Source organism: Canis aureus, chromosome 12, assembly GCF_053574225.1.
Source record: "Canis aureus isolate CA01 chromosome 12, VMU_Caureus_v.1.0, whole genome shotgun sequence".
Taxonomy (NCBI): domain Eukaryota; kingdom Metazoa; phylum Chordata; class Mammalia; order Carnivora; family Canidae; genus Canis; species Canis aureus.
The window spans coordinates 42,505,918-42,527,862 of record NC_135622.1 but is presented as its reverse complement, the minus strand read 5'-3'; the positions used below and the strand labels follow the sequence as shown (position 1 = coordinate 42,527,862).

The following is a 21,945-nucleotide window of genomic DNA, read 5'->3' as shown; positions in this document are numbered from 1 at the left end:
TAACTAACAAAATTGTAAGATATTTAAAGTGTACAACATGTTGATTTGATATCTCATTGTGGTTTTGATTTGCATTTCTTTGATGATCAGCTATGTTGAATACCTTTTCAGGAACCTCTTGGCTATTTGTCTTTTTCAGAAAAATGTCTATTTAGGTCCTTTGCCCATTTTTTTCAGTTGGGTTGTTTTTCTGCTATTGAGTTGTAGGAGTTCCTTGTATAGTTTGAATACTACTCCTTTATCAGATATTGGTCTCCATTTTTTGATGAGAAGTCAGGGTCCTTTGAGTTGTTCTTCCTGCCTGCATAGGAAATGTAATTTTTTTCTGCCTACCTTCAAGATTTTCCCTTTATCTTTGGTTTTAAGCAGTTTGACTAGTGTGCCTAAGGGAAGTTTACTTTGTATTTATACTATTTAGTATATCCTTGTCTTCTTGAATCTGTAAATGCATGTCTTTCACCAAATTTGAGCTATTATTTCCTCAAAAAAAAATTTTTTTTTTTTTTCCATTTGGTAGTCTCTCCCTTTCCAGAGAAGAGTCAATTACATATGTTAGACATTTTGGGATCATTTCTTAGGCTTCTGAGGCTTTGTTAATTTTTTTCTCCAAGATCTATTTCTCCTTGTTCTTTGGACTGGATACTTTCTATTGACCTGACTTCAGGGTCTTTGACTCTTTTTCTCTGGTGTCTTCACTCTGTTGTTAAACCTTCTACAGAATTTTTAAATTTCAGATATGTTCTTTTTCAGTTCTAGAATTTTCATTTAGTTTTTAAAATAAAGTTTCTTTCCCTACTGAGGTTCTGTATTGTTTCATTTGTTATAATATGTAATCCCTTTCTTCATGAAGTGTAGTTATAATAGCTACTTTAAAATTATGATCTGTCAATTCTAACATCTGGGGCATCTCAGGGCCAGTCTCTTAATTGTTATTTCTCTTAAGAATGGGTCATAAATTCCATTTTCTTCATATGTTGAGTAGTTTGGTATATCCTTGACATTGTGATTGTTAAGTCATAGAGACTCTGGATTCTGTTATAGTTTCCTCTCAAAGGCTGACTTTCAGTTTTTTGTTTGTTTGTTTGAGCTGGCAACCAAGTTGGTTGGATCAAAGTGTAAATTGTTTCTTGGGTCATAGCTCAAATCTCAATTCAGTATTTTTATTTTTATCTGGGCTACTTAAGCCTGACTCATGCACACATGGTTCAGAAATTGGCCAAAGATTTGCACAGAGTTTATATACAGAATGTGTGGTTCTTTCTTTCTGGCTCTCTTTGCCTACATTCCTCCCCTCACTTTCCAAAGACTGTGGTTGCCTCAAACTCTATACTTTGCTTCTTCAGACCAGAAGTACTGCAGGTTTTCTATCATTTATATCTGCTCTGTGTGAACCTACTGTGTCCTGTCTTTAGGTTAAAAGTCATAAAAAATGAAAAGTCATCCTGTGCATTCATTTTTCCAAGTGTTGACTCCTCTCCAGAAACTCCATGTTTTGTTCACTCTCCAGGGCCTTCAGGTAGGCCCTGTTTTTTGATCTTTTTGTTCAGAGTTTGTCATTGTTATCTGCAGGAGTTTGTCTACTAGAAGCTTATTGAGCTATCCTGGAACTGGATCTGTCAGTATTTTTGTTTTGGACACATCAGGTTTGAGATGCCCATTGACATCCAAGTGGAAAAGCCAGTTGATATGCACCTGGAGTTCCAGGAAGGAATAGTTTAACATTTGACAGGGTACAGGTGGTGTACAGTCATGGAAGTGAATAAAACCAATCAAGATATGAGTAGAAGAGAAACAAGCCCACAACCAAACCCAGGTGCATTCCAGGTACATGATGAGGAAGAATTTGCAAAGCAGATCAAGAAAGAGTGGACAGTAAGGGACATAAAATAAGCGTTGTCTTGAAGTCCAATCTAAGAAAGTATTTTTTAAAAAAGGCAAAGTAGTCAACTGTATTAAGTGCTGCTGATAAGATAAATATTGAAAACTGACTACCAGATTTAGCAATATGAAATATGAAATATTTCAACATTATATTATTCAAATATATCATATGTTAGCAACATGAAATATTAATATATTGCTAAACCTGAGAATAGTTGTTTTGTGCAAGTGGTAGAGTGAGAACTCACTGAAATCAAGAGTTAGAGTCTAGGAGCATGGAGAATTCTTTCAAGGACTTTTATGATCAAAGAGAGAAGAAAAATGGGATTGAAGCTGGAGCAAGATTTGAAGTCAAGAGAAGTTTTAATTTTTGACATTGGGAAAAATCATACCATGTTGATATGCTAAAATAGAGCATAGTTGAGAGGAAATAACTGGTGTGTTGAGAGAGAGAGAAGAAACAGGATCCTGTGCACAAGTGGAGACCAGTCCTTAGATAGAATTATGAGCAGCTCATCCATAGCAGCTGGAGGCATGTAGAGATGCTGTTGCATATTGGATGTGATGAGGGTGACGAGGGGACTAATAGGGGACCTAGCCTAAGGGGAACTCAAAAGATGCAGCAGGTCAAAAAGAAATATCTTTATTTCCATTTTTAAGAGAGAATATGCCTGTGAGTGGGGTGGGATGGAGGAGTACAGGGAGGGAGGAGAGGAGCAAAGGGAAAGGGAGAGGAAGAATCTTAAGCAGGCTCTATGCATAGCACAGGGCCCAACGCTGGGCTTGATGTCACAACTCTGAGATCATGACCTGAGCCAAAATCTAGAGTTGGACACGGCCACCCAGGCATCTCTCCTTTGTTTTTTAAAACCAGTTTGTACTGGATTTTGTGTGGCTTAGAACCAAAATCTTTCTAAATGATAAATGTGGGTTTTATACATGTTTTTAAAAAATGAATTATTATAGAACAGAGTGCTATTATTATAAGAAATGACTACAAAGTAATGAAACTTCATTCTAATAGACCAGAAATTCTAAGTCCAAATGGATTTTGCCATTCTTTCAGTTAGTTCTGAGGAACAGCTCTGAGGAATATTGCCACAATTCAAAATATTTTTGGACACTGTTTTGCTTTGAATTGCTTTTAAAATCTGAGTTATGTGTTTTGAGTACTCTCAAAGACAACAAATCATGGTTTTTTTGTTGGTGGATTTGATGTTGGATATAGACAAAACTAGCTGAAGTAGAGTCTAGCAAATATCCAATTTAGACCAAACGTTTTCCACAGAAAGTCCAAAGTACTCGAGAGCCTGAGCATGGAAGAGAAAACAGTGCTCATCCTTTGGAGTAAAAAGTCATCTCTTGGATTCCTCCCAGTAAACCTGCGCCTGTTCAACCTTGTAGAATATTTTCAGCAGAAACCATACTGCTAATGCCAAGGAAAATAGTCAGTGTAAACTTCATTTCTGATGTGAGGAAGTTAACTTTTCTACTTTGAGGTTGTATGTCAGAGTCTCAATGCAGTTACTGGTCATCATTCAACTGTGTGTGAGGCAAGAGAGCCATGGAAGGGCTTCACCTCACTGATCTTTCACAGTGAGTCTAGCGAGTCTCCATCTTCTTTTTTTTTTTTTTTTTTTAAGATTTTATTTATTTATTCATGAGAGGCACAGAGAGAGAGACAGAGAGAGGCAGAAGGAGAAGCAGGCTCCATGCAGGAAGCCCAACGTGGGACTCGATCCCGGGACTCCAGGATCACGCCCTGGGCTGAGGGTGGCGCTAAACCGCTGAGCCACCCAGGCTGCCAGTGAGTCTGCCTCTTTAACAAAATTAAAGCCACAGCAGGCATTGTTCTGATAATTTCCTCCCAAACTTTGCATTCTTCTGAAGGAACTATTCAAGCAGCACTTGGAAGTATGAAATGAGAATTAGACTAGGGTCAGAAAAATACAGGTTTAGTTTTGGTTCTTCTGTTTATTGGGCGTGAAACCTTGGATGAGAAACAGATTCAAACCTCAATTTCCTCGTCTGTAGATAGTAGTAATTCATATTCTACCCACCAAGAATGAAAGGGGAGAAGTTTACAAAAGTACCTCATCAAGGGGTTGTAGTAGTAGTCACGTTGTAATAGTCAAGGAGTTAGTTGGGTGGGAAAGGGGAGAGAGAGAGGCTTGATGTTTCACTTGCAGTGAGAAAGGTCTCCATCCTTTTGTTCTCTGAATTTTGTAATGTATCCATATAATACCTATTCCAAAAAATCATTAAAAATGTAAGAGTTTTTGATGATTTATTATTTGCATTTCACTATAAGACAGACACATCCTAGGGTCAAGTTACATGAGTTATACAGCATCCTGCTTTTTAATGCCCATTCAGGGAACTCACCATAAATCAGAGCAGATGGAAAAGGGCTTTTGACAGAACAAATTCCAAAGTGAAATTCAAAAGGCATGGCCTAGCTCTAGTTTTTGTAAAATGGTACCTAAACCACCTGTTCCAGTGCTTAGATGACTTACAATAGGGCACTGCTGCCATACAAATAGTGATGGTTGGGGTATCTTCCAGAAAGGTCTTTGAGGGGCAGGCAGTTACTGCAGGGAGAGCAGCTTAGCAAATGCTGCCATAGGTCACACCATTGTTCTTTGTTTGGTCAGTTCCTTTAGTCTGCAGATAATAGAAAATAAGCCTATTCAACAGGTTAAGTAATTCAGGAAGCTGGAGGGAGGGGTTTGAATTGAGCTAATTCGTTGGCATAACTCAGGCATTTAGGCAATTTTAGGCAAAACATTTGGGGCTGAAATGGGAGAGTCAATGAAACAGATCTGGTAATGGGGCAGATTCCATAGATACAAGGGGCATAGAAGCTTCTGGCTTAATCCCGGGGTGAGGTGAGTAGTGTGGTCAAGATGGTGGCTGCCATCATGATGCCGTATGTCTACAAAGTGGCAAAATTCTCAGGGAAATGATCTCATTCAAGAATATGGGCAGCTTCTTTCTGAGGAAAGTCAGGGATCTTCCCTGTGTACACTGCCCCTGCCTCCTCAATTGGGAACATAACCCATCAGAGGTTGGTTCTGGACCTAGCTGTCACCTTGCCCTAATCAGGACTGCACTTGGTGACCATCTTGCTCTGAGCCTGACCAGATAAAATTAATCTGAGACAGGATTTGGCCCACAGAACAGGGTTGCTCCCATTCTGTTTCTATCAAAGTAGCTTTCACACTTTTTTCCCACCAATTTTACATCATCATTCAGTGCACACACACCTATGATATTTATACTCACACATTATTGAGACCAAATTTTAATGGAGCAGTTTGTACTGATTACTTGTGATGAACACTGATACCTTTCTATTGTGTGTATGCATTTTGATGCTAGTTACAACCAATCAAATTGATTGCATAACTCACTAATGGGTTCTAATGAGTAATCTGGAAGACACTACTAACCGTATAAGCTAGTCAGCTTTGGTCTGTCTGGTTCTCACGTGGTGTGAGCCGTGTAAGCATCCCAAGAAGGCTCATACACAATTGATTATCTCAGCCTACCTACCCGTTCCTATAGATCCACATATACAAACTCCAGAGTGTATTTACATAAATGTATGCTTTGTCCTCCTGGAGCTGACCTCAAACACATGCACTTTTCTGCACACTGAGAGCCACAGAGCCGAGCTCACCACTTCATTCCTTGGTTCTCTCTGTCTTTTATACCCAGCATCCCAACTTTCCCAATTGGTCCCTGTGGGAGGTCTTTGAAGTTAAAATATTTGAATCAAAGAATGTCAGGGGTGAAAGAGACCTTAAGAATTGTTTAATACAACTGCCCCTTTGATGACTTTCAGTTTGTGGTCTCTGTTTACATTCCTCCAGAGACAGAGAGCTCACTACTTACTTCCATCTTTGGACTACAATAAAAATTTGTCTTCCTATGGCCTCCGTTTCTTAGTTTTTATGTCAAAATTAGTGAGTCAACATGTATACTTGAAACAATGCCTGAAATATAGTAAGCATGAAAGATTTCTTACTGGAGTTATTAGTAATGGTTATATGAGTGCTATTGACAGTAGTAACTAGTATCACCCCATTCTCATATGACTGCCCTTTATGTTTAAAGGAAAGAATCAGGGATCCCTGGGTGGCGCAGCGGTTTGGTGCCTGCCTTTGGCCCGGGGCGCGGTCCTGGAGTCCTGGGATCGAATCCCACGTCGGGCTCCCGGTGCATGGAGCCTGCTTCTCCCTCTGCCTGTGTCTCTGCCTCTCTCTCTCTCTCTGTGACTATCATAAATAAATAAAAAATAAATAAATAAAGGAAAGAATCACATCTCTTGGGGCTTCTCTTTACCTGCTAAACAACCCGAGTTCCATCAGTCCCTCCTGTTATAGTGTGGTTTCCAGGCCCTTCCCGCATAGCTCACTGTCCCTCTCCAGATACAGGCAAGTCTCTAAGAGGTTTGATGCTTCTCTGAAAACACCAGCCTTCAGAATTGGATACAAGACTTCTCATATGAGGCCATCAGGACAGAGAAGAGAGACTCTCACCTCCTATGACCTGAATGCTTGGAGGCTAATAATGCTGCCCAAGATTATTAACAATCCACATCAGAGCAGAAGGAGAGAGACCTGTAAGTAATGGAGGAGTGGGAGGGGTGGCATCCCTCCCTTCAGATCGCATCCCTCTCAGGACATTAACTGGCATCCCGAGAGGACTCAGGTGTGCAGGAATGTGGATAGCCCTTCAGGAAGAGCTGGATATCCAATGGCTGCACCAGGTTATCTCAGACTCCAGCAGCTGCAGGGAGATGAGAGGGAGTGAAGGGGCTCTGATGAGCCTGGGAGGCCCGTGTTCCAGCTAAGCAAGGAAGCATTTACCCTGCTCAAGCCACTTGTTGCCAGGAATGTGGGTCCCTGACTGTTTTGAGATCATTCAGATTTTCAAAAAAAAAAAAAAAAAAAAAAGCCAGAATTGTGAAGTTTTAAATATAGAATCATCCCATTCTTAAATGTCAACTAATTCAAAACTTTTTTCAAAATATCATGTGAGGCATCGGTGTTCAGTCTAAGCCAAACCACTGTGACCCTCGGTTCTCCCCTGTTTTCTTCTTGCAGAGCTGGGGCACTGAGGCCAGGTGGAGCCTGGTGACTGGTCAACCCACATTTTAGTGCAGTTCTTCAGATGTTTCTCAAGGCACCAGGGCAGCCAGGGCCAAATTCAGGAAAATAGCTATGTTTTCTGTGCCGAGTGAGCTTGCCTGAGTCTCACACCTAGTGTTTTCTGGGCAGGTGGAAAGAGCAGTTGAGCCTGCAATACCATGTGGAAGAAGGCTCTGAGTGGAATCCAATCCCCTACCCCCTAAGGGGCAGGAACATTACTGCTTGTAAAGTATCTACCAACTAGTTGGGGGAGGAGGAAATTAGGCCTTTCTTGGCCTCCAGCCTCCTGAGTGACTTCATAGTCACCTTCCCAAAGACTCTGTTTGCTTATCTCTTTGCAAAGTAGTGAACTTGTAAATGTTTCATGTGTTTTCAGATGTAAAACATGCAATGGCATGGAAAAAGTAGTTGCTTATATAATTTAGACTCATTATGAGATCTACAGAATCAGACTTTTAGAATAAGAAGGAAGGTTTCACCCAACTATCTGGTCAAATCAGGTAAACTGAAGCAGGGAGTAATTTGTCTGGAGTCTTGCTGCTGGTTCACTGGTTCCTCTATTTCAGATAATCCTCCCAGCACCTTGAGAAAGTGAACCATGGTGGCCCCTCACCCCAATCCACCCACTTGCACACTGACAACTGGCCTGATCAACTCACTTTAGAGATATTACCATATGTGAAAATTTCACATAAAATAATGAAAATGTTATTATTTTATTTCAAAATATCATTGAAAATATTAATAAAGCCTCCATTCATAAGCAATGCATGAAATAACATGAGTCCCCCAAAGTTTTCAAAATTCATCACAGATTACATAATTTGAAACCTCTGGCAGGCCGAGGAAATTGTCAACTGTTTATGCTACGGTCACATGGTTGATACAAATTTAGCTAGTAAACAGAAACTACTACCATAGGTCGTCAGGATTGGTTTCAATTTACATGAGCTTAAAAATGTACGGGTTTTCAAAATGCATCTTTTATATAAAATGAACTGCCTAAAACTCCACTGAACAGGTTTTATTGCTCTCTCCTTTGGACAAAGTCTACTCTGGCCTGAGAGCTCTCGGTGATGTGGGAGACATTGCTGGCTGCCTTCCCCATAGCCATTCCTCCTTCCTACCTTGTGAGTAGAATCTCAGTTTTGTTTAGATATTGATCAACAATATGCCCCAAGGAAGGCGGTATCAGCCCTGGGAGGTGAGTCATGCTTGGTCTAGGCCAGTCATGGTAATCCCTTGCCAATGATTGGTTTAGGAGTGGTGATAATGTGACCCAGTTCTGCCTAGTGAGACCTCATGAGAGAGTGTTGGCTGGAGAACTTTGGGAGCAATTTCCTCTGACAAAAACAGACATGCATACAGACACATTGAAGAAAATTGCATTTTCTTTCTACCTTTGGACATTGTTATATAAAAATGGGGTGCTTAGAGATGTAGCAACCATTTTGCAACCATGAGGGAAAGCAAAGAGAATCATCAAGAGCATCTGCTATATGCCAGGCTGAAACATTTGTTTTATAGTGACAATAAGAGTGACAAAGGAGAAGACCCAGACATGGGAAGGTGAGGCATATTGAGCCAGACCTCTGAGCAAGCCAAGACCTAAGCTGAGATGATATTGGGCTCCTACTCTTAGTCCTTAAGTTCCTTCTCCTACACTAGATTGTGAAAGAATATACTTGGAGTGGGAGCAGAGGGCACTCAAAAAGTGTGCGGATGCGGGAGTCTCAGAGGGTCCCATGTACACAGGGAGGCATGTGTGGAACACTGCGTGTGTCATGTGCCATATCCCATAGCAAGTTTGCTCTGGAGAAGACACAAGAGGTATGCTGTGCCCCACAAGTATGCATGGAGTTGTGTGATAATGTGGAATGCCCCTTGAAAATTAAATCATTCATCAAGTCACTCAGTCACTTTACTAATTTGTAACATGCTGACTTTGGCTCATACCCTGTGCTGCTTCTCTAGGAGAGGAAAAGAAGCAGAACACAGGCTTGTTGCCTTTTTGGAGCTCACAGCCCTGGATAGGGAGAAGAAACATCATGCCAGCAAATAATTAGGAACTAAGATGGGACAGATCAAATACCAGCTGAAGGGACCAGGCAGCTAGATCCTAGGGGTTCACGAGCAGAATGGTCCCTGGAACCTGGGTAGTCAAGAAGGGTTTCATGGAGGTGACAGACAAGAAGACAAAAGAGTCAGGTGGTAGAGGTTTGGAGCCTGGAAGACAGGGAGAATTAAAGAGTTTGGGATGTCAGAAAAAGGAGACTCATCTTGCTTCCTCTTTACACCAATGAGAGAATTTTAAGTTCTAAGTCTTAATCTGCATTCTAATCCATGGCTTCATTCATTCTAACACTTAATAGACACCTTAATAGAAAGTTGCAGGTATGTACAGGCAGGTACGTGTGGACAACAGGGGCTATTGGGAGGCAAACCCCTCAAGGAGCTCTGCCTCCATTTTGAGACAGATCTGTGATCAGCCAAAGACTGGAGCTAAGTGCTGTCATGGGGAAGACACAGCGTGCCACTGTGCCTGGCCAGAGAAGGGACACCAAGGAGGGTTGGGGGAATGGCAGGATGGTTTTACAGGTGCACAGATTGAAGTTTATCTTGGGGTTCTAGGGAATCCTTTAGGCTGGTGAGACTGCTGGCCTGCTGACGAACTCAGCCCCCATTCAACTTTCTATTAAGATCCAGTTCCCTTGGACAAGAGCTCACCGTTGTCTCTTTGAGCAGATGGGACACCCCTGATCAGTCTGGTTATTTTGGTTTCTCATCTCAGAGGAAGGCGGCTGAAGGAGGAGAGACTCTGCTTCACCACCCTGAGAAGATTCTCTTTGCTGCGAGTTGTATGGACATCGGTAAGTAGACACCTATTGTCCTGGGGTGAGAAAGGGTGTGACCAGACAGTGTGGGCCCATCCTTCGCACACGTTCCTTTGTAGGCAGAGCTTGAGGTTGCTGGGAGGAGGTGGACAGTTGTCAGTGGCCCTGTGCTGCCTTGGGAGCCTGCCCCCTGCTCGTGGGGGATTGGCAATGTTAACATCTCTAATGGATAGAGGTGGCTCCGTGTGAGGTCAAGTGGTGGGAGAGAATATCAGGAGTTTTGGGAAGGAAACTCTGAGCGTGGCATTCGGTTTGCAGAATATAAAGAGATGAGGCCATGCTGAGTGGCCAAGCTGGTAAGGTAGGATCCATCGAGGCACAGCTTCTTCTCTGGGCATTGCTGGAGGTCATCTCTGCTTAGCCAGGCCCATTCCTGCCCAAGGTCATCGTACTGGATGGACAGGAGGAACCAGGAAGGGGCCAAAGTGGTCCAATGCCCTGAGATAAGGTGTGGGATGAGACGATGAGCTGGTCCCAGGGTGAGAGTCAGGTGCTGGCCTCTGTTAGCTTTGGGGCATCTTCTGCCACAGGAAAATGTTTGTTCTTCCTAGGACAAGTCATTACAAGTCTGTCAACAGTTTCCATTCAACAAATCTCTTTTGTATAAGACTCAAAAAAAAGGGAGCTGTTGCTTTAGAGGAGTTTGCTGCCAGTTTGGGTGCTGACAGAGAGGACCCAAAATGTTCTAGAGCTTCAAAGGAGAGTGAGATCATAGCTGGTGGGAGGGGACCAGAAACAAGCTCTGATAGTAAGCATTTCTGAGTCCCTGCCAGTCGCCAGGTGCTGTATGGAGCACTCCACATACAGGATTTCATTTTATCCTCACCTCTCTGAGGAACAGATCGTCCCTTCCTTTTACAGATTGGGAAACAGGCTCAGAAGACATGAAGCGACTTGCCCAGGGGCACAGAGCTGGCAAACAGCCAGAGATTGAGGTAGACTATCTCTTACTCCAAAGTGCATATTCTTCTTACGTGTTTTGCTTGGCTGCCACGGAGCCAGATGGTCTGAGATGAATCTGGAGAGTTGGAAGGAACTTGTCAGATGAAGACAGGAGGAAAGATGCGGAGGCAGTGTGGTACCAGAAGTGTGTGGTGTGGCTCAAGGGGAGTCTTTGCAGATAAGGCCAGAGGGAAGGCTTAGGCTCACTGTGGAAGGCCTGGAGGGCCTGGGCCAGGGGCTGTGCCCCTTCAAGAGGCCACAGGAACCCCCTAGTGGAGGGAAGAGGCCCGATGACAAAGATGGGAGGTGAGGACTGAGAAGGGAAGAAGCAAACCAAGATTGGAAGAAGGAGAGCACTCTGAAGATGTGGGCTGGAGGCAGGAGGAAAGGGGAGGAGCTGCCCCCCTCCTGTGGGCAGTGGAGTCTCTGAGAGAAGAAGCCGCCCAGGGAAGCCTGTCCTGGCCTGAAGGTGCAGCAGCCCGACCTCAGGGAGGGGCCCACAGCACCCCCCACCTCAGCGAAGAGAGTGAGAGGCCCAACGGGAGGCGGAGGACAAGAAGACGGAGGAGAAGACGACGAAGGGCCTGTGAATGCTCAAGGTGAGAGATGACCTTGGTGGGTTTGGTTGGAGGGATGATGAAGGGACAGAGTCTGGTGAGAATCAAACCACTGATACTCAGGTATTTCCCTCAGACCCAGTCCTGCCCAGCCTGCCATGTATCTGTGAGCCTATGTTTCTGTTTCTTGGTTAAAGCAGAAGTGACTCTGGGGGAACAGGTTCCTATGGAATGATGTCTGCTTTTGTTTATCCTATGTGGCGTTGGATCTGCGGTGCTGGGGATGCACTGGGCCAGTGCCCTGGGCCCCGATGGAAGCAGCCATGCCCATACCACCCCATGTCTGAGAGTCCCCACCCCCCCCAGTCAGACCTGCCAGGCCAAGCCCTTATCTGTCCACTCCTGGCTGACCTCTGGGCCTTTGCTCACCCTCCTCTGGTTGGCAAATGTGATTTTTTTCCAGAACTGGCTCAAGGTCGGCCTACTCCAGGCAACTTTCCCTCATGGGAAAATCTCTTCCTCACGTACTGGCTGTGTGTGTGCATCTATATATTTTCTCCTCTCACTTTGAGTTTCTAGGTTTTGTTTTTCGTGTATGTTCATCTCATATCCCCAAAGAGAGGACAAGGACCACATCTTATATTCTCCTTTCATGTAACACCCTCATCCTAAATTTGGTTCACACAAGGCCTCACACTTGTTGAGTAATGGGAATTCCCTTCCACCTGCACATGGGCCCTGTGGCTCTAGGAGTGTGATCCCCAAACCCACCAGGAGGGCCTGCTGAGATGCAGGCAGGGAGTCGGGCGTGGGAGATGCTGAAGCATGGATCACCTTGATGGTTCTCTGGAACGAGGCTCAGCAGGCGGGGGGGGGGGGAGGGTCATGGTGCTGATCCAACCCTGTGACATCACTGATGGGCAAACAGCAGTCTCAGGTGGAGCACAGGTGCCCAGGGTCTCTGAGAAACACCACTGTGATCAGCAATGACCCTCTTTGCTACCACTCAGTTTCCCAGGCCTCAGACGCTGAACTCTACAGCATCACCATTTTGGAAAGGCCTCTCTCAAAGACACAAACCTACTTCTCTGGCCAGATTTTCCTTGTCTCCTTTGCAGGTGTTTTTCTTCTCTATGCAGCCATTTTATATCAAAGTTCCTCCAGAGGCAGTCACTGGATTTTTCTCTGTCCCCCTCTCTCCCCTCTCCTGGGCAGATGCAGCCTAGCACTGCTAGAAGGACTGCGTCTGATGCCTGCAGAGCTCTGGCCTTGAGTTCTCTTCTGAGTCTCCCATCTGTCTCTGTCCCTGCCTCTTTGGCACCTCACACTCAGTACATCCAAATCTGCATTTGTGACTTCCCTCAGCATTCTTCCCCAGACCCTATCCCTGCGCGGCGATCACTGCTCAGAACACGAACTGCCGTCCAGGCCCCGGCCCCAGCTGGAAATCCAGCATCATCTTTCCTCCCTTCTTGCACACAAGCCATCAGTTTTATATCCTGAACACCTCTTTACCCACATCTTCACATCTCCACTGCTGCCAGCCTGCTTCAAGCCCCCTCCCCCTCCTGCTCCAGGCAGAGAGGGGAGTGGGGGGCAGTCTCGGGGTTGGGGTCCTTAGCTCCTTCCATTTCTCTCTGCCATCCATTCTCCACACAGCATCAGACACCTGCTTAAAACATGAAGCAGATCCTCTCACACACCTCCCGCCCATCCCTTAAAACCCTTTATTGGCTTCTGGTTTCTCTTAGGATAAAGGCCCAGACGTCTCCAAGGCCTACCTGTCCTGCCTACACCTGCCTGCACTGTGCATTGCAGTCCCTGTCGCCCCCACCCTGGCCTTTCCCTTTCTGGAATTCCTGGAGATCCCCTAACCACAGAGCCTTGAAGCGAGCCTGGGCACATGTTTCCACACATTCATTTGTGAAACTAATATTTCTCTTCCTGCCTGCCTTTACAATATAAGCTCCTTGAGGCCAGGGTCCTCACCTAGTACATAGAAGTAGCTCAGGAAATACGCGCTGACCCTTAGGCCTTTCTCAGGGATGACGATGCTCCTGGGTTCCAGGCAGATCAGCAGGCTACGCAGGGCAGATGCACATTGTTCCTGGGATAGGCATGGTGTGGACACCTGGGCCCAGCATCCAGGCCAGTGAAGGGGCAGAGTAAGGCTCCCGGGAGGTGATGGTCACAGGGAAGGAAAGAAGATGATGGCCTAGGGACTTGGCCTTGAATTGAGAAAAGAGTTATTTCCGAGCAATATGAGAAAGGAAGAGAGGAACCCTGCTTTAAGCCTTTATCACAAGGTGGGTGGCCCTTATATTCTCTCTAAATCATTGCCACATGCTAGAGACTCAGTCTCACCTTCTTTCAAGACACCTGCCTACTGGGACAGTTATGAGGAGCCTTGGAGCACTGCAGCAGGTGGGGTCTTCCTGGTTGAAGAGACAGAGAAGGGCTGCAGGAGTGAAGGCTCAGCATGGCCAGGGCAGGGAAAGAAAGGTCGCCAGTTGCTGTTGTTCCAGAAGGCTGGCTGGGCTCCTAGGTGGTATGCAGCTCCCGGGGTCTGCTCCCTGGAGGATCTGGGGAGCTGGTGAAGCGCATTCATGACACTGAGTTTGACAGTCTTCCAAGGGACAAAGTGTTTAGATCACTCCTGGGCTGCATCATGAACCTAGAGAGGCCAAGTTTAGGCCCCAGGCTTGACTCGGTTCACATTTGTGGAAGTGCAGGTTGCTAACCCAAGTAAACAGGTGAAAACCCTCAGAGAATGCTTTGCCCAAGGTGCTGCGCCCATGTCCCAAGCGGAAAGTACCTTCAGTCTCTCCAGTCAGGCCTTGCAAACCTTTCTGTGGACCTATTCTTCCCTGCAGGGAAACTCAGGCAGCAACCACTGCTTTTCTGGTCATTGTCTTGTGGTGAATACCTTGCCAGTGGGATATCACAACTCCAAGCTCCATTCAGTTGAAAGCATCTCCCTCACCCAGTTAGGCAGAGGAAGTTGCAGGCACAGAGGAAGAGTCTAGTTCTCTGGCTTCGCCCTCCATCCCCTTCCCCCTTCTAGGAGAGGAGCGGCTGTTCCTTGGGGGCAGGGGGAGGGGGAGAGCAGGGGACAGCCTGCCTGGCATGTCACAGTTGTGTGTTGCATCAGTGCCTGCAGGTCCAGCCGCCTGCGGAGCCAGGTTCTCTTTGTGGGGGAGTCTGTGGTCACTTTGGAGCCTCTCCTGTCACTGAAGCTCTTTTATCTATGGTTTCCCGACAGGGGCCAGGCCTCCTGTCCAGTCACACAGGATCTCTCTGGCTCCACTAATCCTGACTTCATTCCTTCGCAGTCCTCTTCTATGGGGGTCCCTAACTGCCCCCTCCCCCCATACCCATCCTTGCTCCACCAAGCTTTGTGTGATACTGTGACTCATAATAAGAAATACATGTTTAGCGTTCATCTCTGTTCCTGTCACCCGGCTCCTAAACCCCTTGGAATTTCCTAAGTAATGTGAGCAGATACAGGGTTATCTTACATTATGTTAATAAGGTGATTTTTGGAAAGCCCCTAGGTCACCCTAGGCTGGGAGCTAGTTGCCAGGGGAACGAACTCCGTGATTATTCCCTGCCCTCCCCACCCTGCCCCACCTGCCAGGAGAGGAGCTGGGCTAGAGACTGAGTAGTTCAGTAACCAATGGCCAATGATTTAATCAATGGTGCCTGTGTCATGAAGCCTTCATAAAAAAAGCAAAAGGAGGGGTTTGGAGAGCTTCCAGATTGGTGAACACATGGAAATTTGGGGAAAGTGGTGTGTCCAGGCAAGGCGTAGAAACTCCATGCCCTTTCCCTAAACCTTGCCCTTTATATCTTTTCCGTCTGGCTGTCCCTGAGTTATATCTTTTTTTTTTTTTTTTAAGATTTTATTTATTTATTCATGAGAGACAGAGAGAGAGAGGCAGAGACACAGACAGAGGGAGAAGCAGGCTCCCTACAGGGAGCACAATGCAGGACTCATCCCAGGATCACGCCCTGAGCCCAAGGCAGACGCTCAACCACTGAGCCACCCAGGCACCCCAAGTTATATCTTTTGATAACAAACTGGCAATCTAGTAGGTAAAAATATTTCTCTGAATCCTGTGAACCACTCTAGTAAATTCATTGAGCCCAGGGAGGGAGTTGCTGGAAGCTGTAATCCCTAGTTGATGGGGGCAGAAACACAGTGACAACCTGCACTTTCTGGCATCCAGAGTTTGTCTATGGGTGGGGAGGCTGTCCCATAGGACTGAGCCCTTAACCTGTGGAATCTGAATCTATCTGCAGGTAGATAGTGTCAGAATGGAGTTGGATTGTAGGACACCTCCCTGGTGTCATGGAATTGCTTGGTGTGGGAACATCCCTGCACCACCTCTGGTTTCAGAAATGTGGGATAGTCGCATAGACAGTAAAGGAGACACAGGGAAAGGTGAGGTTTTCCAATACCTTGGAAGCTCACATCCTTCTAAGCCAGCCCTCCCTTCTCTCAGTCACTCCTGCTTACTCTGAGGCTTTCAGGGGTTCCATACCACTTCCTGTGCTCCTCAGATTCCAGGGGACATGTGTCAAATTCTTTGAGACCCTCTACCCTGGGCTTGGAAGTGGGGGTGATGCACAACCCAGAAATAACTTTCCTTTGGGGAAAGCCTGGCAACACACCCCATCAGTCTCAGAAGGACCTAGAGGTGGGGCATGGGCTAATAGTGGCCTGATTGATCTGACTCTCACAAAGAGCAGAAGTGGTCTAGGGCCTCAAGTTAGGAAGCAGCCTGTTTGGCACCTCCTGAGTTGTTCTTGGCTATTGAGTGAGAGCTCTGCCCAAATGCCAAGACAAAAGGAAGAGTCACCAGTATCTCCCTATTTCATGCACATCATAAAAGGCAAGGATGTGGAAAAAAAAAAGTTGAAGCAGGAGATAAGGAAAGTACAGAGAGTCCAGAGCATGAGAGGAACAAGCAGAGGTTGGGAGGGAGAAGGCTCAGATGGAAGCCTTGAAGAAGACATTAACCTAATATGTTCAATCTAATCTACTGCCACTGCCTCGTGTCCTTTCATAAAGTCTTTCACCAACCTTGAAGGCAGATGAGGTGGGAAAACTCCCGAAGGCAACTGACTCATGGTATAAGTAGCAGAATTTGGATGTTTAAGTCAATTCATCTCCTAGAAGGTCTCAATTGTTCTTTTTCCCCCTTAAGATAATTTCTAGTTACACAAGTACTACTGGAATACATTATTTATATTAAAAAGTTTAATAAAACTGTAATGATAAAGACCCCTTGTACCACCAAGCTTCCAGTGGTACTAATGGGATAACTTGGTATGATTTTTAAAATCTCTATATAGGCCTTTTCATTTATATTTAACACATATACACACTCGTATATATACACATATGTAGGTTCCCATAGGAAAAATAAAGTATTTTTAGGGTTTTTTTTGTTTTTGTTTTTGTTTTTCTTTTTTAGAAGAAAAAACTGTATGTACCTTTTGGCTTCTTCATTTCTCCACTTAACCTTATACCCTGAAAAGCGTTGTTGGTAGGTGTGGCTCACCCCATTCTTTCCATTACTATATAGTATTCTATAGTGTGGATATACCACAGCTCATTCAACCATTCCCCCACTGATGGACTATTTAAATATTCCCAGTATTTTAACAAGGAATGCATTGTTTCAAAGGCAGGAATGCAGCAAGATCTTCATTGGCAGGTCTCAGGATTCAAGAGGGGCTTACTTGGTAATGAGAGGAGACAAGCCAGGATGGTGGGGAAGGCTACGTGTTAGCAGTCAGGAACCCTGGGTTTGACCACAGATGTGTTCTCAGAGGGTAAGCCTACTTCCTCCTCTAAGTTTCTGTTTCCCCTTCTCTAAAAAGGGGTGGGATGCCAGTAGGTTCTCAACCTTGGTTGCTCATCTGAATCACCCAGGGACCTCTCGATAAAACAAACAAAAGATAAACTACCACAACAAAAACAGTGCCCAGGCCCCAGTCCTAGATTTCTGATTCTTTCGGTCTGGGACAGGGCTCTTCCATCTGTCATTTTTTTTTTTAGAGCACCCCAGGAATTTCTGATACGCAGCACAGGCTGAGAACCACTGATCTAGACTAGGGCTTCTCAAACTCCAATGTGCCCACAAAACTGATTCAGAGGGTCTGGGCAAGCCTGAGGTTCCACCTTTCTAACAAGCTCCCAGATGACCCCAGTACGGCTGGGCCATATTTTGAGCAGTCAATCCTTCACATTCTCTTTCAATGTCTGTTTTGACCACCCTATTTCCATACTGACCTCAACCATTAATTGGCCCATTAATGGCTGAGGTCAGTCTCTAGAGGGTGCCTGAGAACTCAAGTGCAAAGCAGTTTGGTGCCCCAGGGCCATGTAGGGAGGCCATGTTTGGGCTAGGGAGGCCCAGGGATTTGGACCCAACTGATAGTATTGAGCCCAGAAGACAGCAGGCAGTGAGCTGGCAGGGCTTGTGAGGTTCAGCATCAGAGCAGGTGTTCCTGTCTCAGCCATAATTTTGGCAACAGTTGGCCCAGGGGCTTCCAACAGGAGGCTTCGGTTTCCAAGTCTGCCTCCAGACCTATTCCAGGTCTGAGCCAAACCACAAGGAATTTAGGGCAGGAAGCTGTCACCTGGGAGGACACCTACCTCTAGGCAACTGAGTTAGATACCAGGAAGGGGGTTTCCCCCTAACAAGACTGTAGATAAGCTGTCTTTTTTTCCCCTAGTGTCCCTACTGTTTACAACATTTATAGGCATCTTGATCAGTGGGAACGGGGGTGTCAATTAGAATTAGGACCATCTAATTGTTTTATCTGCAAAGTCATGCTTTTTTTTTTTTTTTTTTTTTTGTGGGGGGGTATGTTTTGTGTTGTTTCTGTTCCAAAGTCCTTTCAAAGTATTTAGCCGGATGTTTTAGTTTAGACAGTGGGGCTCTCTTCCATTCTGCTTTTTGCTTGCAAACCAGGTCTCTGATTTCAGGTTTAACCTGTTTGCAAAATGAGATGAGAGGATTGCTGTTACAACAGCTAAGAAACAGACTCCTGAACCTTATTGGAAGGTCATTTCTTGTCTCTAAAATCTCCTTTTGATTCATCTTTTCTCTACTTACAAGACTGAATCAAGCTCCAATAATTTTTATGTTATTTTTTAAATAGACTTTATTTTTTAGAGCAATTTTAGGTTTACAGCAAAATTGAGAGGAAAATACAGGGAGTTTCCATCCCCCTCCCTGACGGCCCCCATGCACAGCCTCCCTCACCATCAACATCACCCACCAGAGAGGTACATCTGTTCCAAAGTTCATGAACCTGCACTGGCACATCATGATCACCCTGCGTCCATAGTTTTCATTAGGATTCATTCTTGGTGTACATTCTGTGGGGTTTGACAGATGTATAATGACGTGTATCCACAATTATAGTAGCACTGCCCTAAAAACCCTCTGTGCTCTGCCTCTTTACCCCTCCCTCCTTCTTCCCCCTGGCAACCAGTGATCTTTTAACTGTGTCCATAGTTTTGCCTTTTCCAGAATGTTATAAAGTTAGAATCATACAGTGCATAGCCTTTTCAGATTGGCTTCTTTCACTTAGTAATATTCATTTAAGTTTCCTCTGTCTTTTCATGGCTCAATAGCTTCTTTGTTTTTTACTCCTGGATAATATTCCATTGTCTGGATATACCACAGTTTATTTCTCCATCCACCTACTGAAGGACATCTTGATCGCTTCCCAGTTTGACATGTATATGTATGTCATATACATATGTATAGCAGCTTATGTATAAAGCTGCTATAAACATCCATGTGCAGGTTTTTGTGTGGACATAAGTTTTCAGCTCTTTTGTGTAAATACCAAGGAGTATGATTGCAAGTATGTATGCTAGGAATATGTTTACTTGTGTAAGAAACTGTCTTCCAAAGTGGCTGCATCACCAGCAGTGATTGCCACCAGCAATGAATGAGAGTTCCTGCTGCTTCACATCCTTGCCAGCATTTGGTGTTGTCAGTGTCCTGGATTGTGGCTATTCTAATAGGTGTGTAGGGGTATCTTATTATTGTTTTAATTTTCATTTCCCTAATAAGATGATGATGAGCATCTTTTCATATGCTTATTTGCCACCTATGTATTTTCTTTGGTGTGGTATCTGCTTAGTTCTTTTGTCCATTTTTTTAAAGATAGATAGATAGATTTATTTATTTATTTATTTATTTATTTATTTATTTGAGAGAGAGAGAGAACAAGTAGGCAGAGCGGCAGGCAGAGAGAAAGGGAGAAGCAGGCCCTCTGCTGGGCAGAGAGCCAGATGCGGGGCTCAATCACAGGACTCTGGGACCATGACCTGAGCTGAAAGCAGACGCTTAACTGACTGAGCCACCCAGGTGCCCCTCTTTTGCCCATTTTAAAATCAGGTTGTTCTTTTTTTTTTTTTTTTTTTTTTTTTTACTGTTGAGTTTTAAGGTTCTTTGTATATATTGGATAGAGATATCCTATGTCAGACATGTCTTTTGCAAATATTTTTCCCTGTCTGTGGCTTGTCTTCTAATGCTCTTGATTCCAATCAATTTTTATAGGAAAGTCCAAGAAGTCACTTTGAGTAAACTCTGACCTGTTTTCCGGGCTCTCTTGAAGCTTGCTGGCTTTACATGCATGTGGGATGCCTTAAGTTTAGCCCTGGACTGGTCTATTCAGCTTTTCTCATTGATAATTTAGCATTTGATTTTCCTACTAACATGCCAATTAGTTGGCTGAGATTGGATTATAGGCCCCTGAGAGATTCTGAATTCTTCGGGTAAAGATGTGTCTATCTTAATCAGGGTTTAGGGAAATCTCAGACAATAGCTCTTAGTTAGCTGAGACCAGGGTTTAAACTCTATGGTTAAAGGCATTTGTGATTCTCAGTCAGGATATTTTTATCCTCTCAAATGAGCAGTTCTAGTTCAATTATTTTTTCCTCAAAGTGTCCGTTGTAGGGCCAAATCATCTTTAGTGGGGTTCTGCTATTAGGAGAAGTATGGTAATAGGGGAACCCGTAAGAAGCAATTTTTCCCAGAGAAGGACACAGGTTAGACTATGTGAAAGCTCTTGGTCACTATCAGTTGAAAGTTAGTCAGTTGAAGTTGTTCATACATCCTTGTGTCTTGGGCCAGCTGCCCGTGAACACAGCCCAACCATCTGAGTCCCCAGCAGGTGGAATATATCAGAGAGAGAGAATGCCTTCTTTGAATCAAAACCAAGCTCTTAGGACAAATGGCCAGGATGAGAGGACAACCTCATCTGGTTTTATTGGTGACCCACAGCAAAACTGGTCCTCAGAGGGTGCTGGTCTGGGGAGAACTGCCAACTCTTCAGTGTATGAGCCCACCTTAAACAGACAGCTTATAGGCATGATGCTTTTATGCCGTGATGTGATTCTCCTCCTCATGACAAAACAACACTAAGGACACGGACAAAACAAAGGGACAGGGAGAAGCAAATCACTAGGGACACAAACCTCAAAGGGAACATTAATTAAATAACAATACCTACCATCTGATAAGTGAATAAAACAACAAAGGAACTCAACCTAAAGAGGGTGGAGTTGAAGCACAGTGCAGACTTGCTTGTTGATGTGGTCAGTGTTCTGTGGTCAGAGGGAGGCTGAAGAGGCCTTGGTGGGCACCACACCTGGGCAACAGCCAAGGTCCAAGGCAACAAGCAGGTCAGGCTGCATCTGAGCTGCAGCACCAAGATTACAGCCAAAAATCAAACAAGACCAGAGACAAAATTAGCCAAGGCTGTTTATTTATAAACTCACAGCCACAAGGGAACCATCTGCAATCACTTACATTTCAGCAGGGGTTCAAAGGTGTCTGAAAGGAGAGTAAGTTTTACAGAGGGAAAAAAAAGAGGAAATACTGATAGTCTCTGGCAAGCAAGCATTTTACTAATGTGTGTGTGTGTGGGGGGTGGATTTTTGGAAGCAGGGGAGACTCTAATTGACATTTGGCAGTCCTTGATTGGCTTGCTATCCATAATTTACAAGACTTGGGAAATTTTCAGGTTTTTCTGTTCTTTTAGGAGGACTATTTTAAGAGATTTCTTAACTTTGGCGGGCATAGGAGGCTATCTGGCCCAGGCAGAGGCCAAGCAGGGTCCCCTTCCTTTATAGTCATGTGTTGCTCTTGATCCCAAGAGTGCAATTCTTGGGACAGTTTCCTACTGTGTGCAAAGCCACTATATTAGGGACCATGCAAGTGGTACAAAGAGAATGAAGCACAGGTCATACCCTTTTTAGCAAAAGAAACAGCTCCAACTGGCCAGCTTTTAAATACCAGAGAAGATGAAGTAAGCTGTATAATGGAGCTCCAGAGAGGGCAGGAGTGTTCATTTACTGTGAAGTAGGACTTGATTCTGTTCATTGGGGACCCCAGAGAAGTAACTGGAGCAAGACTGGGCATTTTCTTCCATGCAGCAATTGTTGAGCACCTGCTGATGTTAGGTCCTGTGCTAAAGGGA

General features: G+C 44.8%; 1 protein-coding gene across 5 annotated transcripts in view; it reads left to right on the top strand.

The window, feature by feature from the left end:
• Positions 1-10,757: 10,757 nt before the first annotated feature.
• Positions 10,758-21,945, top strand: part of PLB1 (phospholipase B1) — a 136,944-nt gene continuing 125,756 nt past the window's right edge. For 3 of the 5 annotated variants that reach the window (XM_077843737.1, XM_077843738.1, XM_077843736.1), the window contains exon 1: positions 10,834-11,472. The gene's annotated coding sequence lies outside the window, so the exon portion shown is untranslated. Of the gene's footprint in view, positions 11,473-21,945 lie in introns of all 5 variants that reach the window. The other 2 variants (XR_013349497.1, XM_077843741.1) reach the window with 2 other exon arrangements.